We start from the raw sequence: 16,842 nt of genomic DNA on the forward strand, positions 1-16,842 counted from the left end.
AGTGCCTTTTAACTATATAGGTGTTTCTATATAGGTGTTTCAAATCCTGAGAGGGGCTCATATAACAAGACCCACTTTACTGAGGAGGCCCAGAGCAGGGAAGCGATAGGCATGGTCAGAATGCCAACCAGGACTTTTGACTCCGAGGTCGTGTTTGACGAGCCCAACACGGCACTGTGCGCGCCTCTCATGTACCCCCGTGGTTGACATGGTTTGCGAGCAGCTTGGTCATTTGTTCGGTTGATCTGTTTTCCTTGGGACTATAAAATCTGAGTTCACAAACACGGAGCAGTTACGGTGTTCCCTTGTTTGAAGACTTTCTAGTTCATTTTTGCTAAAACCAAAAACTCTATTGCGTTTCCTCCAGGGATTTTCCTCAGTTGTATTTCCACCCCGGTACTGGAACTCCTCCTCCTTCGGGGGCCATTACTATCCAGTTGGCAGACGAGTGGGTAAGGGAGGCGGAGGAGGAGGAACAAGGCGGTCTCCCCTGTAGCTGATGTGCAGAATAATTTTTGCCTGAGCACGGGCCGTCTCGTTCTCCCGGTCTGTCCTGTCCCAAGTGTTCTTCCATCAGTGGGGGGGGGAGAGCCATGACCATAGTTCCACCCTATTCATTTCCGTGAAGACAGACGCATGGCCAAGCATTCAGATTCAAAGAGAAAAAGGAGAGAAGAAAATAGCAGATGTCCTAAGAGGTACCTGCTTTTCATGGAACAACACTTTGTATGGAAGGGGGAGGAAATGTGTCCGTAAACTCTTCATTTTCCGTTCTCTTCTCCATTCCTTGGTTTAGCATGTCACAACGCTAAACACATCCACCTGATCACAATCCCTGGAAAATGGAACCAATACAGCGAGGGCCTTGGAAAGAGTGGGGAGGCATTTTGTTTTGTGTCACTTGGGGGCAGGTAGAGGAGTTGAGGCATATAACCCGGAAGCCTGTCTGAGAGTAGTATACTCCTAGAGAAGACTTTTCTGGATCATTTGCAGGCCCGGTGTCTTCAGAATATGTTGGCAAGCCTCTTGAAAACCAAATGACAAAGGGGAACAGCCTCGCTTGGCACATCAGACAGCTTTCCGTCCGTGCTTGTCTTCTGTGGCTCTCAAAAAAGAATCCCCAACACCTGACACATTCATGCCCTGTTAGCTCTGAGGTAAGGCTGGTCCCTTTGCCAGTCCCAAGCCTTTGCCAGTCTCTGTGTGAAGAGAAAAGAAACTTACGTTGGTGACATCTCCCAATGCAGGTATTGACTAATGACGTGTTAGACGATATCAAATTAACTTTTATTCTATCAAACAGGCAGATGGACGTGGTTCACCCCAGAGTGACCCAGGACCGATTTCGTGCCCATGACTCCCCCTACCCCTCCAAAAAAAAAAAAAAGTATGCATTCACTCCCCTTTACAAATGCCTCAGTTAAGAATCTGCTTTAAGGTTACAGAAAAAGAGAAAGGATCTCTTGAGCATAGTTTAGGAGCAACTTGCATGCTAGGCTGAGTTGTAAATAGTTGTGGGGTGCCAGTTTTTATGTGGTTCTCCCTGGCAGTCTTTGTGAGAGCTTCCCTGCAGTTCTAGAATTCCTTCTATGTACATTACCTCTTAGGGAATGGGGGTACATCTTGTGTTTCCCCTGCTCCCCCAATTCAACGTCTCCCCAGGAGACCCCAGCAGAAATGACAGTAGGTAGCACTTCTGTGGACTGGGTGCCTGCTCTATCCCTGCATTTACGTTAATACAGATTATTTATCCTTTACAGCCAGCCGATGCCCTGAGCCCCATCCTACAGATAGGATTCTGATGTGCAGAGATTAAAGATCTTATCCAATCCACCTGGCCTTTACGTAGGACAGGGGTTTGGACCTGATCTGCCTCACTCGAGAGCACACGTCCTTCCCCTGAACCACATAACCTGAGATCACGGATGCCTGTTCCCCTGGCCCTTTGATGGGCCCGCTTCAGTCTCCCCTCTGGGGATGTTCCCTGTGCCGGAAGGGGAGGGGCTGCCTGAGAAAGGAGTATTCATGCATCAGTTAAAATAGGTGTCCTAGCCTCTTGTCTCGCCTTCATATTCACAAATGTTCATTTCTTTCTTTCTCTCTCTCTTTTTTATTCTTCCTAGGGATGATGACTGACAGATTAATATATGTCTAACTACATGTCTCAGAAATCAAAGGGAAGGTGCTGTCAGAATCACTTGTCAGAAAATGAGATTAGGCGCACTTGTCATTTGCTGAGGATTGCAGTCTTTCAGAGATAAGGTTTCATTTAATGAGGGTAAAAAGCCTCCTTAAAAAAAAAAAAAAAAGAAGAAGAGGGAGCAAGGGTGGGGAGAGAAGAAGTGATGTTCTTTTTTCTGGTGTCAGCCAAGTGTTTTATCACCTAACGTGATCCCGGGGCACCTGGTGGCCCCTGATAATGGCAGCCTGGCCTTCCCCCCCTCTCCCCCCCCTCCCCCCCACAACCACTTCAGAAGCAGCCGCTGCGACCTTCCTACCTCTGTTTGGAAGCTGATGCTCCTTTCCTATGGGAAGAGGGAGCTAAGCACGCACTCTAGATTTAAAAGCAGGCTCCAGAAAGCATGTGGTATAAAGGAAACGTAGAGTCACATTTCCCAACAAACTATAAAGAATCCACAGTGGATTTCAGCGAGATCTGGAGCTTGTCTGACAAGTGAAGGGTGACTAATGAGGACCAGAGCTGGATCCCCACTGCAACCAATTGTGTTTTGTTATGGAAAATATTTATCAAGTTCCTTTGCATTTGTTGATTCTCTCCAAAGTGACAGGGTAAGATCCTCGGGGCTGTGGTGTGAGGTGTGATATACCTCCTGCACGTTCACACCGGCGGTCGCTGCCCCATTAGTAAGTTTCTCGTGCGTCTCTGGTGTGGACGCTCCGGTGGCATTTCACACCAACCCCCACCCCCCGCCACCCTCAATCATGGAAATTGCCTCCGAAGTGAAGGACTTTATTACGGGAAATGCCCATGACAAGGCGGGAAATCCATATTTAAAGACCTGTTCCAGTTATCCACTCCAAAACTTCGAGGTGTGAAACAGCCACCCCTTTGTTACGCTCACAGATTCAGGGGGTCAGGAATTTGCACAGGGCCCCGCGGGGACAGCAGGTCTCTGCTGCAGGATGTCCAGGTGACTTGAGTGGCAGGGGGCTAGGATCGTCTGGAGACCTCTTCCCTCACATGCCCCATGCCTGGGCGGGCATGACTCAGGGCTGAGCTTGGCCGGGACTGTCCGTGGGGGCACCTGCACAAGGTTTTCCCACGTGGCGTGGCCTTCTCGCAGAACGGCCGCTGGGTTCTGGGAGGAGCTTCCAGAGAGGCAGAAGCAGCGAGGCTTCCTGTGATCTCGCCTTGGAAATGACGCCACTTCTGTCATGAATTCGCCAAGTTCAAGGGAAGGGGTGTAGGCTCCACCCCCCATGGGAAGGATTTGCAGTCACGTTTTAAAACCCCCATGATGCCTTAAAGGTTTCTTTCTACCTGTGCTTTCGTTTACTCTCATGGACAAAATGGTCCCTATATGTAAAGTATAGGACATTTGGATTATTTACTGGGGATCTGGCACGCATGGCTCCTCCTGTTATTAAGAAATACATCTAGGGGCACCTGGGTGGCTCAGCCGGTTAAGCATCCGACTTCGGCTCAGGTTATGATCTCATGGTTTGTGAGTTCAAGCCCCGCGTCGGGCTCTGTGCTGACAGCTCAGAGCCTGGAGCCTGCTTTGGATTCTGTGTCTCCCTCTCTTTTGCCTCTCCCCTGCTCACACATGTTCTCTCTCTCTCCCTCTGTCTCTCTCTCCCTCTGTCTCTGTCTCTCTCTCTCAAAAGTAAATAAACATTAAGAAAAAAAAAAAGAAACCCATCTATATGTATGAATGTATAAAAATATCCCTGGGCAGGGATACTCCTCTATGGACAGCGAGCATAAGAGCATGTTAAATTGCATACAGAAGTTTGAAGGGTGGATGTGCCGTGTTCCTGCCTCTGCCACGGACAGTTGAAGACGGACGCAGGCCCTAATATGCGCCTTTCTATTTGCCTCCAGTGTGTTTCCATTCCATTTCTCATATAGAACGTGGTCTATACTTCCTCCCTCTGTTCTCACCACTTCGCTCACTTACTAATCGTTAATCTGTGGTCACACCAGCCTTGTTCTGCAGCTCTCTGGCTGTTCATCAAAGACCTGCTGCCTTACCAGCCCTCTCTCTTGCCTCAGTCCTTGTCTTCCCCGACCTCCGATACGTTTTCCACTTCTGAGTAACCCCCGAACCCCAACTGCCGCCCTACTCCTGGACATCTTGCCCTTCCTTGGTTCTGCCGTGACGCTTTGCTGACCTCACATCGCTCTTTCCGTGGCTCCTTCCCTGGCCCGGGCAGCGCAGACTCCATCCCAGGTATTGTCCTCGGCTGTGCTTTCTTCCCACTACCCGGTGGTGCCCTGGGAAGTCACTCCCTGTCATCTCCACAGAGGACACCCTCACTCCTCAGTGACTCTGAGCCCTCTCTTCGGTGTCCGGTCTTGAGTCCCTGCCCGCAGCCGGGCTTGGATCCCAGTATTTTGGACTCCTCTCGTCCCAAGCAATTTCTCGATATTCCCCAGCAAGCCGCCTCATGCTTCTGTGTTCCTGATTTTGACTGGTCCCCCAAGCTTTAACTCTCCTCGCCTCCCCTCCTTATCCGCCTCCTTGCCTCTTCAGGGTTTTCCTCACCTTACCTGGACCCCATTTCTACTGCCTTCTCCTGGCGGATGCGCCTTCTTCCCGAAAGTCCTATTCTCAATGCCACCATGTCCCGCTTTCTTTCTCTGTTGTTCTTCTCTCCTCTCTTCTCGTTTAAGGGCCCTAAGGACCAGTAACATGTTTCCCTCGGTTTGGCTTGTTTGTTTGTTTGTTTGTTTGTTTGTTTGTTTGTTTGTTTTGGCACATAGTTCATCATCAGTGTAAGTAGTCTCACCAAGTGAATGGCTTTTAACGATGGATCAGACAGTGGGCTACACCCTGTTGGAGTCAAGGAGAGGCTTCGTTGAGATTAAGAGGCTAACTGACCTCACCTCTTGCCTCACCTGTTAGCTCTGCTTCAGAGTGGTACCTAAGGGAGCAAGCAGGACAGTAACAGATACATGTACTAAGTGCTTGCTGTGTGCCAGGTACTGTTCTAGTGAACTGAACCCTCAGCGGCTCTGGAGTAGGAACGTCATACTTTCCATCTACAGATGAAGGAACAGTGACAAGTCGAATACTGTGCTATATGGTCAGCTGGCTGAGTGCCTCCTGCCTCCAAATGAGCCTCTCTGCAATCCCTGCTGGATAAGTAAGTGCCCCTGGCTCCGAGCAGGCCCTCTCCTTTTCCCTTAGCCCAGTTTCACTCTTGACTGACCACCAAGCCCCAGGCAACTTCCAGGGCCCCTCAGCTGAGCTGAGTCATCACGAGTCCTGGAAGCAGAAAGAACCAAGCGTGTGCAGACTTTTTAAACACACGTGTGGCTTTGCAACTCACTGGGACCCTGTCCCAGTAGACGGGACCCAATCGCAGTCTCAGATGCTGACCACTCAGACCAGCAGCCATGAGGAAAAGTGCCAGAAGGAAATCTGGAAGAGGTTGCCTTCCCCACCCCGACCCCCCACCCCCAAACACTAAGTGGGTAGATATGTGTGTCTTAATACAGCTCAAGAGGGAGGAGAGATAAAGTCATTGTGGCAAAGTGTTACCAGTAGAGGGATATAAATGAAGAGAGGGGAGGGGGGCAGGGTTAGGCATTATTCATACCACCTTTTCCGTAAGTGTGAGACTTTTCAAAATAAAAGGTTGGGAAACTTTTTTAAAGAGTTAAAAAAAAAGTCATCATAAGGATGGGGGTCCACAAAAAACGCACAAGGAGGCGGCCTGAAGTCAGGGGTTTTCTGGTCCATCCACAGGGAAGTGCCAGGAGAGAAGGAAAAAGGTGGAATTTGAGACATATGGTGCTTCTTAGGGGAATGCTCAGCCTGTGCCCAAGAGGCTAATTTAAAACTAAATCTTATCCCTGGATCCCACAGTCCTTAACGTGACCCAAACTTTCCATTACCAAATTCTGAGGATTTAAACCCTGATACAGTGTGCTTGAATCTGGAATCTGTCTCATCAGTTAAAGATCTATCCTATTGAGGCCACATGTGTCTGTGCAATAAGTTCTTTTCAAGCCAAACTTCCATGTTAAAAAAAAAAAAAAAAATGTCCTGAGAGGAAATTCATGTGGTCCTTTTCCCCTTCAAGCCCAGTTCAGGCTATTTATTGTTTTATTTGATTGTCGAGAAGTCAGAAATGACTAAATTGGTTCCCAATGTGGTGTGCACATTGCCTTGGCCAGGAATGGTCTGATGAAGACAAAAGCCAGCTTCACATTTGGTGGTGTCCTGGTGTGTGTGTGTGTGTGTGTGTGTGTGTGTGTGTGTGTGTGTGCGTGTGTGTGTGTGTGCGTGTGTGTGTGTGTGTGTGTGTGTGTGCGTGAGCACATGCAGGGGGGTTAGGGCAGGGTGTGTGTATTTTCTTTCTTTCTTTCTGAGCTCCTTCCCCTGTAGATTTCAGATTAAAGAGTACGTGATGACACATTTACCCTTTTGGTTTTGCTTTTAAAGCATAAAGCTGACAAATATGTTTAATGGGCCCGTGGTACCAAGTGACAGCCGCCCAGAGCCTGAGAGGCCCACTTTGCCCCGACTCTTTTGATGAGGAAGTTAAATTGTACTCACCAGTTGGAAGGATTAAATGCAAACCATAGCATACTTCGGACATTTCAGTGATTTATCAGGAAATTCTAAAAGAGTGGGAACCCCAGACAAAATAAGTCAAACAGTATGTCCCACGGAGATAACAACGTAACCTCCAAACAAATGGAAGAAGGATAATGTTATTTTCCACCGCAGAGACTGTTCTCTGTTTATAATCTAGATAGTAGATCGTAGAGAATCACAAAACCTTACGTATGGAAGGTAGCAGGAGAGAGAATATTTGTCCCAACCTATATGCATTTTTTTAATGTTTATTTACTTTTGAGACAGAGAGAGACGGAGCATGGGGGGGGGGGCGGGGTCAGAGAGGGGGAGACACAGAATCCGAAGCAGGCTCCAGGCTCCGAGCTGTCAGCACAGAGCCTGACGCGGGGCTCGAACTCGTGGACCGTGAGATCATGACCTGAGCTGAAGTCGGACGCTTAACCAACTGAGCCACCCAGGCGCCCCCCAACCTATATGGGTTTTAATGGTGAAGAGAAGCTTTAGTGGCTTAGACCCAAGGCCACAACTGGCGGGGACTGAACCTGTTCTAAAACCCAGATTGCCTGACCTTGCTGATGCGGTACAGCACTCTTACAAGCACCTCACCTCCGCCGTAATGGTCTTCAGTAGCCCTGCAACCGGTTATTAAAACTCACCAGAGCCAGTGAGGATCAGGTCAGTTCTCTAATCCTCGTCTAGGTCAGTTACTTGCAATCATTTTCCTGGCCTTAAGTTGTGCCTTTAAACCCAGCCAGTCATTTCACAAATGCATGTTGTCAGCTGTAAGTGAGCCCCGGGAACGGAGAGAAAATCCATCACCACTCACGAACGGAAAAACAACTCCGAGCACACCCCCTGGTTGAATGTTGTTTGTAGCTTGATCTTTATATAAGAAGGACAGCATCGTACATGAAAATAAAAGCTACCAGCCAAGCAACTGTCTTCTCACCAACCTCCCCTTCTGCAAGAAAACTCGCTTAGGAAATAAATCACATTCTTTACCAGCAGCACAAAGGAAAGTCTTGTTACTTAGAGGCGAGTGGCTATTTGAAAGCCTGGCTACAATTTTCCTGTTTTACTAACACTTGTAATTAAATCCGTCAACTCCCTCTAAGATTCTGTGTAAATACCAGATGCTCACTACGTTTTTTTTTCCTCCTGGAGAATGTGCAAAGTTGTGCACCAAACAGTAGAGGAACTTCAGAGGAGGCACAGACCTGGGTGAAAGTGAGCCCGTGACCAGCCTCCCTGTGAATCGCGCACCCCACGGAGCAAGCCCCTTCCTCGTCCACGGTGGCAGTGGCTTCAGGAGCAGATGGCCCTAAGTGGGGCGTGGCAGGCCTGGCGGGAGGCACTTGAGGAAGAGAAGGAAGGCCAAGCCTCTCCTCCCTGCGTGGTCGCAGCCTGCTTTTCATGTGCTGTGGACACAGCCCAGCCAGCTGTCACTTGAATTCATACACTTGATCGTATGGGGATCCGAGGAGGAAGTCTGGGACGGGGATGGCTCAGGACAAAACCCACCCTCCCTACGAGGGGGTGAGAAAATCCTCTTCCGGCACCTGCATTCCTCAAGGGGGAATTAGATACATACTACCTTACCCCCCCTTTGCTATAAAAGAAGTGTAACTTTTCTGTCCCAGAGGTAGGTCTACTGTTTTCAGCAGTAGGCAAAGCAGCCCCCCTGGGGTTTTCCAGAATTAAATGTCGGTGCGTAGAGTTGTCATTACCCAAAGAGGAAGCTCAGAAAGTGTTAAGTGAATCACGAGAGAGGGAATCTGCATACCTGCTGGTGTTTAAATTGCAGTGTCTAGAATTTATGGGTTTCTTGGCATTTGCAACGTAAAAACTCGGAAAGGGTGGTCTCCCTCCCTCCCTCGCTCCCCCCCCCCCCTCCACCCACTCGGTCCCAGCAGATTCGCGCTCGGAGGTCTGTGAATTTACTTAAAAATATTTAACACTTCCAAAAAGTATTAGCCAAGTATTTCTGTCACGTGAGCAACCCCCAGCCCCACGGGTTTTGTTGGGCGGGCAGCCACACGGGGGCTGTGTTCCCTAACCGCGGGTTTCAGGGAGCCGGCGAAGGCTCTCTCTCGAATGTGTGAGTCCATAGGAGGGACTGAGTGTTAAACACTTGGAGCCCTGGCCCATTCCACCTCAGCTACTTCCAGTTTCTATTTGAAACCAAAAATCACAAAAGAGCTGTCAGGTGGCGGCCGTGCGTTTGGTGGCAATGAGGATTCCAGATTTTTATGCTAATTCGGCTTCAGGTTCCTTTGAACCTGCAGTTTCATGAGGCTGTGCTTAAAACTGCAATCTGTTTTAGATAAAAGAAGGGATCACTAAAGACTTTTTAGTTTTGCAAACATTCACAGCCTCCAAAAGGAAAGGGAGAGATCAGATTTATTCTTGCATTCACATTGTCACGTTAAGTTTTCTTCTACTTTATCAAATAGAAAACTTTTCCCTATTTCGGCAGAGACTTGTCTTATTTCAGGATTTTCCCACTTCCGTTAATTATCTTTATTTCAGTAGCGTTCCTCTTCTACCCTCAAGATCCCCCCGTCATTCCCTTACAGGGGCCAAAAGCAGAGGTGACGGCTCACGGATGTGTCTCATCCTGGCGTGTGTTCATCTGCTTCCTTTTTCGGAACGTTGGGGCATGACCTAGATGGCTGTCTCCATTACCTGTGACTTTGTAAGAGACTACAAATGCAACACCTCAAAACACAATTATTTGCTCAGAGTTCTGTAGGACTGTACAGAAACCATTGCTCTGGGGTCCACAGGGCTTCAACTAAGGCAGGCTCAACAGGGCCAGGGGAGCCAAAGCCAAGATGTTTACTCACATGGCCGGCATGTCGTTCCTGGCTGGGGGCTGGGAACCCAACCAGGTCTTTGGTCCTGATGCCAGAATTCTCTGTGTGGGTCGGCTTGGGCTTCCTCACAACGTGGCGCCCAGATTCCAAGAAGAAAGAAGCAGAAAGTTGCCAGGCCTTCTTAACGCCTAAGCTCCGAAGTCCCACAGCATCGCTCCCTTCACATTTTTCTGGTCAAGAGAGTTGCAGGCCCAGCCCAGATTCCAGAATAGAGGACACAGGTTCTACCTGCTCGTGGGTACAGAAGTATTAGAGGCCATATTTAGAGTGTGGCTACCCCAGTGGTTGGTAGTTTAATTCATAGTCAGTTTTCAAGAGAATTGACACGTGTTCTATTGTTAGCATTATGACAGCCGGTCGGGGGGTGGGGGGGCGGGTTCTATATTCTGTGAAACCCTAAGCTGGTGGCAGTGTGTGGAAAGGACTGTACAGTTTATTTCTGAGATAATGTCTTCATTCTTTTATTTTACATGTTTAGTTGGCAAAGATGGGGTCATCCATTCTTAACTCATTGACCTAACCACTCTTCATGGACCATCTACCACACAGAAGGCATTCTATGGGGAATAGTGATGGGGGAGGGGGGCGGGGGGTGGTGGTGTTAGAGCACAGTCCTGGCCCTTAAGGCATTGAATCTTGGCCCTCCAAAGCAGCATCTTGAGACCACTAAGGAAATTTAACCCCCTAAAGGACGACAGTGTCCAGAGGTGGGCCAAGAAGCAGGTAATACATGTCAGACATCATCTTGAATGTATTTCCCTAAGGAACCCTTCAAGACAACCTATAGTTTGGAGCAGAAGAAATTGCTGATTCAGTTAATTTGCAGCAGAGCTCTGTAATTGGGAGATCCTACAGGACCAGAGAGGAATTAACAGGTCTCGGTAGGCGTGCAGGCTGGCCCTCACCCCTGAGTAACCTCAGTGTGTGATCATAGCAGCTGGCATTCGTATAGCCCTTGACCATTTCCAAAGTATGTTCATGTGATTCGTAAAGGCACAGAGACAGAGCCTATTGTACTGGCCATGCTAGACTTTTCCACTCCATACTGACAGCCCGCAAGGCCCAGGGAGAACAGCTAAGATTGGAGTAAGGGCAAAAAATCAGAAACAGTCGTCAACAGGAATGCTTTCAGGAAAGCTAAACCAAGGGAATTCTTTGATATTCTAGCTGCCCACATGGTACCCCAGCAACTGTATGAGTCACCAAAACAGAAGAAGCAAATGTTGCATTCTTGCTCAACAAGAATTTCTGCAAATAAATATTTGGACCATCAGGATACTACAAAATGAAGCTAAGAGGGTAGCACAGAAGCTTTGTTAGGTCCGTGTGTGTTAGTAGATGGGGGGGGGGGGGAATAGAATTTCCAGGACCCTCAAGATTATTGATACTTTGAGGTAACCTTTTTCCAGGGAAAAAGGGCAAACCCCTTGGGAAAAGGCTGTAGGGAAAGAAAGGCTAACGTGCATCGCAGTTGGCCACCATTTCTCACGTTACTTTTGCAGATGACCTTCGTCTAGGGTGTCCGTCACCTTTCGAACTACGAAACGTCTGAAGGTCAACTACTCACATGTCCTGCTTCTGTTAGCACAGCTTCAGCAGCTTTCCCACGACCCTTCGGATCTGGGAACCGTTCTAGACTGTAGGTGTCAGAATTTAGTTTGACTTAGATCTAGAACTGGCTTATTCTAGATCTCAACAGGCATTGAGAGTATGTGCAGTTCCAGGTTTGGCCAACGGAATGAGGAATGGAGACTCCCCCTGTCACGCAGATGGCGCTTGATATGCCTGTTAGAACTGCAACTCCATATTGGGTCAGGTCTCTAGACCCCAGATTGCAAACACCCACCAGTATGTGATGCTGTGATCGGGGGTGGGGGGGGGGTGGGGGGTGGCCAAGCACAGGTGAGGGCTGGGAGGGCACGGCCTCATGTTCTTCACTTCGTGCACTTGAGCAAAACATGAGATGCCCCTGGGCGACAGGAGCAGAGACTGCACATATTTTTTTTTTATTTTTCACCGCTTTTCTTTGTGGGAGTGTCAGATTCTGAATATTAATATTTTAATGTAGATTTGGTGGGTAAGTAAGAGATAGTTTATGGTTTTCATACTTCTCCCCCCTTCTGTAGTTTATAGTACACTGTGAAGTTTGAAAGTAAAATTCTTTTTCTTGACGTCTACACTTGGAAAATATTTATTCCCCCCTGCGTCTCAATAGTATGCATCATAAACTAACCCAGTTCGGTTTATTTACTTCCCTCTTGTTGTAGCCCTATGATCAATTGTAGCAACACAGGCATATAATGGTAGAGGCTTTTGCTTTACGACAGTATGAGCATGAGATATTGTAGCCTCCTTTCGGAGTGATAAGTAATGAACCTTCCATTTTAAAATCACCTATTCGGAAGGGGTGGGTGACACAGAGCCAGAGGGGTTTGGGGCCATCCGAGGTTGACTAGCCACTCATCACTAGGGGAGGCGATCGTGATCTACAATTTAAAATGGGCGTCGTGGTGGCTTCGTCGGTTAAGGGTCTGACTTCGGCTCAGGTCATGATCTCGCGGCTCGTGAGTTCGAGCCCCACGTCGGGCTCTGGGCTGACAGCTCGGAGCCTGGAGCCTGCTTCAGATTCTGTGTCTCCCCCTCTCTCTGCCCCTCCCCTGCTCAAGCTCTGTCTCTCTCTCTCTCTCTCTCTGTCAAAAATAAATATTTAAAATAAATAAATTCACCTGCCATGGATAAGGAGCAGCAGGCCCCGCAGGGAGACCTCTGCCCTGAGTCTCCCTCCACTTTATCAGGTACCCCAGTGCTTGTCAGGCACTTTACGAGCAGCCTGGGAAAGCCTTGGCCATCCATTCATTCTCTCACCAGGCAGCTGTTGAGGGAGGCCTCCCAGTACTACGCGGGGTACCGGCCAGGTAAACAAATTCCAAAATGTGAATTATACCGCAAGAAACCAGGTTGGTTCAGAAAGAAGGCATATGACAGTGAATAGACTAGCATTATATCCTCATAAATAGACAGTAAAGTGCTGGGCACTCCAGGCTCACGACTGTTTCTTATGCCATTCCTGTGCTCTGGCGGGAATACAGATGTGCAAGACATAGTTATCGAATGGTTGAATCTAAAATCACATTGAGGTGGGCGCCGGGGTGGCTCAGTCAGTTAAGCACCCGACTTCAGCTCAGGTCATGATCTCAGGGTTCGTGAGTTCGAGTCCCCTATCAGGCTCTGTGCTGACAGCTTGGAGCCTGGAGCCTGCTTCCGATTCTGTCTCCCTCTCTGCCCCTCCCTGGCTCTCTCTCTCTCTCCCCCGCCCCCCAAAAAAATAAATAAACGTTAAAAAATTTTTTCTAATCACATTGAGGTGGTGAGTATCCCACACAGAGAAGAGGAACAAAAAAGGCAAAACACACCTCTGCACCAGTAAGAAACCATTGCCATAGTCACAGATAAAACTGTAGGCCTGTTTGAGTCAGAAATTACAATTCAGCACGTCAAAATGGCATAATTGGGATGAATGCTATTTTACGTTTGAAGAAGTTGAAGCTCTCCCTATTAGGAGGTTGATTACATCTTGCAGCCTGGTGAACTCTTCACAGCATTTTGCTTGACTCGAGATTGGATTTTATCATCTATCAAGAAGATCCCACCAGCCTTATTATGTATGTGACCCAAGCTACCCAGTCTCCAGGTTCTGACCCCATCGGAAAGGGTTGGGGCACCCAGGGTAGTGCCTGTGTGCAGGTGAGGCTCCCCAATGCAGGTGGGGCAGATCATAGCCACCACTTTCTGGATTGGTGTTTTTGATGTTCAAGTGGTTGTTTTCCTCATCAGTACGGTGGTTCGTATGGAAAGAATCCAGGAGAAGGCGTGGCCAGTGGAATGGACATCGCAGCCATAGTAGAATGCGCTTTGGTTTTGTCGGCCCCCACGGTGATCGAAAAAGAGTGTCACCTTCAATCATAATAGCCAACACCTACAGCCCACTTACTAAGTGCCAGTGGCGTTACTGGCAGCGACTGCAGAGGTGTGGGTACTGTTGGCCGCTCATCTTACACGCGAGGAAACACGGAGGCACGAAGAGTGAAGAGATTTTTCCCAAGGTGTCCTGGCTCAGAAGTGATAGGGTGGTGATGTCAGTCAGATGCTGGCTCTTGCCCACTCCCTGAAGAATGAACAGAAACTTGTATTTCCAAAGCTTGAAGGGCTTTAGAATTTGAAGAAATCTAGCTCCTAGAGACACCGAAATAACCCAGGTGGGGTGACCTTTCCCCAGGCCAGTTGGAGACAGAACGCCTGGGTTATCGCTCGACTTTAGTGGCCTTCTTATACCACATCATTTAAAGTATAGAAATTCAAGGGGTGAGGGGCGTCTGGGTGGCTCAGTCGGTTAAGCGGCCGACTTCGGCTCAGGTCATGATCATGATCTCGCGGTCCATGAGTTCGAGCCCCGCGTCGGGCTCTGTGCTGACAGCTCAGAGCCTGGAGCCTGTTTCCGATTCTGTGTCTCCCTCTCTCTGACCCTCCCCCGTTCATGCTCTGTCTCTCTCTGTCTCAAAAATAAATAAATGTTAAAAAAATTAAAAAAAAAAAAAAAGAAATTCAAGGGGTGCCCGACTGGCTCTGTCAGTAGAGCCTACGACTCTTGATCTCGAGGTCATGAGTTTGAGACCCACATTGGGTGTACTTTAAAAAAAATAACAAAAGGGGCGCCTGGATGTCAAAGTGCATTGAGCGTCCAGCTCTCGGTCTCGGCTCTGATCATGATCTCACAGTTCATGAGTTGAAGCCCCACATCGGGCTCTACACTGACCATGCCGAGCCTGCTTGGGATTCCCTCTCTCTCTCTCTCTGTCTCTCTCTCTCTTAAAAAAAAAAAAAAAAAATTAAAAAAAAAAAGAACTTTAAAAATAAAACATAAAATATAAAGGCTTCCTCTTTCCTTGAACTCCACCCACCGAGTCACCCACCCCATGTTCTGTCAGGGAGTGCCTGAAGTTCATTGTCTTTAGGAGCGAGAACACCATACAATTGAGAAGCCTTTTCTATATAAGATGCTCCACAGAAGGCCAGAATTTGCAAGAAATAATTTACGAAAAAAGGTTTAATCTCAGCCTGGTAACTTGTGTTACAAATTGAATCAAAGCACATTTTAGGCTTTAGAACTTAGCCATTTTACATTGATGTAGAAGAAGCACCATTAGTTTTCAAATCTTGTTTATCTCTAGATGTATTTTGAGATTGAAAGATGATTCCATATTTTAATTTAGCTTGGGCTTGGGTGTGTGTGTGTGTGTGTGTGTGTGTGTGTGTGTGTTTTAAGTTTTAGCTGGTAAATCATAAATTTGGCCAAGGTCTTTGCTCATATATTAAAATCTGGTTTGGGTTCTGAAATAATTGATCTACACTGGAAAGACTATTGAGTCCATATTCTTGCTACCTGCTTCTTATTAGGGAACCCACTTTGTAAGATTTGCCCTCCTTAGATCTGGTTCAGAGGCTGAAGGCCTAAGAAGCCATGAGTGGTTAGTATGTTAAAACTTTTGAATGTAACAGAAACAGTGGCTGCCAGCCTTTGACTTTGTAATCTTCAGGTGAAAATTACAACAAAGGGAAACTAAGTTTCTCAAGGGAAAACAACCACAATGAATCTTGATTCTTGAAAGTCACATCTCTGACCAGGATCCAGTCACCTGGGGTGATTATCCATCATTCTTTGCCTCCTCTCTCCCTTCCTTTGCTTTGCTTTGCTTTGCTTTGCTTTGCTTTGCTTTGCTTTGCTTTGCTTTGGTTTCCTTTCCTTTCCTTTCCTTTCCTTTCTTTTTTTCTTTCTTCAGACTTCTGATGCTTCTATACCTCTTCCTTTCCAATTTTGACATTGATTCCCTCCCTTTCAGAAAGGAGGGGGTACAAAACCTGTAAACGAATCAAGATGAACTCATTCAAGTGTCTGGGGGGAGTTGGAGGAAGGGAGCCCACCAAGTGGTGGTGGTGGGCCTCACAGGGCAAAAGCCACACAGGCTGGCACAGGGGACCGAATAGGGACACAGAGCGCAGAGGCCAGTTCTGTGGGTCCTCCAGAAGCTTGGCTGCTGGTGTTTCCACATTCCTCCTGGTTACAGATCATCAAAATACGGGGACAGATGCAGATTATCCCAGGCTGCTCTGAGATCTAGTCCCTGATAATCAGAGATGACAATCTAATGCAAGGCCTGGTAAAGTGTCAGGAATGCTGTCTGATGAAAGCAATGCAGAGGGCTAAGTGGTTGTTTTCGTTGGTCAGCTAAGTTCCCTGTGCTTTCCTGCATCTCAGTTTACCCTGTGGGGGACCTGGCAGGAGCTCTGGCAATTTCTTCCCTGTAATATTGATTTTATTAGAGCAACAAGACAAGAAAACCGTCCCGTTCTGATTGTTCCAAAAGAAACAACATTTTAATGTCTTTTCTTGAAAATTTAATGTTTGCCTTTGAGCTATCTCTCTTACTGCAGAGACAGCTTCAGAATGAAGGCCCCTAGCCTGAGGGCCTCAGCTGGGTTTTGTGACATCTTATAAGCAATTGGAAAATCCAACTGCCAACTACTTTCTGCAAGGCACCTTTCCTTCTGACTGCTTTGGGGGTAGAGGTAGAGAAAATGGCTATTACCTATCTTTAAAAAAAAAAAAAGTCTTTAGAAATACCACATAGTGCTGCCAGTTTTCGGGAAGGTGGTGAGGCTAGAGAGAAAAGAGACCCTCTTATTTCCAAAATTCCTCATATGTGAAAGTTAAAGGGGAAAAAAATTACGCCATACAGCAAGCACCCCCCATTTTACCCTTGAGAGGTTGTTCAGGAGTGCCATGAAATCCAACAGTGATGGATGTTGAACTTCAAAGAGGTGAGGAAGGGACATTATTGCTTTAAGCCAGTCTCCGTGGCATTTGTATGTGATATACGTCTCTCCCAAGCCCTGTTCCCTCCTCTCTTCTCTGCTGCGATCCAGGTAACAGTGGCACCAGCAGGGACATAGGACCTGTCAGTGGCCGTCACTCCCCCAAGGGAGCCTGATCTACCCTGGAACCCTCCCAGGGACAATCTCCACCTTGCTTGCCGCTTTCTCCCGCTTGTGCTGGGAAAATCACAGCAACTTTTCCTGGGCACTAAGGAGGGACTTTGTCATGCTGCAGGTGTGGAATTAAAGCTCCAGATCTTTGC

At 47.8% G+C, this 16,842-nt stretch overlaps 1 protein-coding gene and 1 long non-coding RNA gene across 5 annotated transcripts in view; one reads left to right on the plus strand and one right to left on the minus strand.

The window, feature by feature from the left end:
• AUTS2 (activator of transcription and developmental regulator AUTS2) overlaps positions 1-16,842 on the plus strand; it is a 1,111,391-nt gene that overhangs the window by 1,004,217 nt on the left and 90,332 nt on the right. The window lies entirely within an intron of this gene.
• Positions 96-9,922, minus strand: LOC122209345. The gene is made up of 3 exons (XR_006197566.1): positions 9,620-9,922; positions 6,750-6,814; positions 96-1,199 (listed from the first exon to the last, which is right to left on the minus strand). It is a non-coding gene; the product is annotated as an uncharacterized LOC122209345 (long non-coding RNA).

Source organism: Panthera leo, chromosome E3, assembly GCF_018350215.1.
Source record: "Panthera leo isolate Ple1 chromosome E3, P.leo_Ple1_pat1.1, whole genome shotgun sequence".
NCBI lineage: Eukaryota > Metazoa > Chordata > Mammalia > Carnivora > Felidae > Panthera > Panthera leo.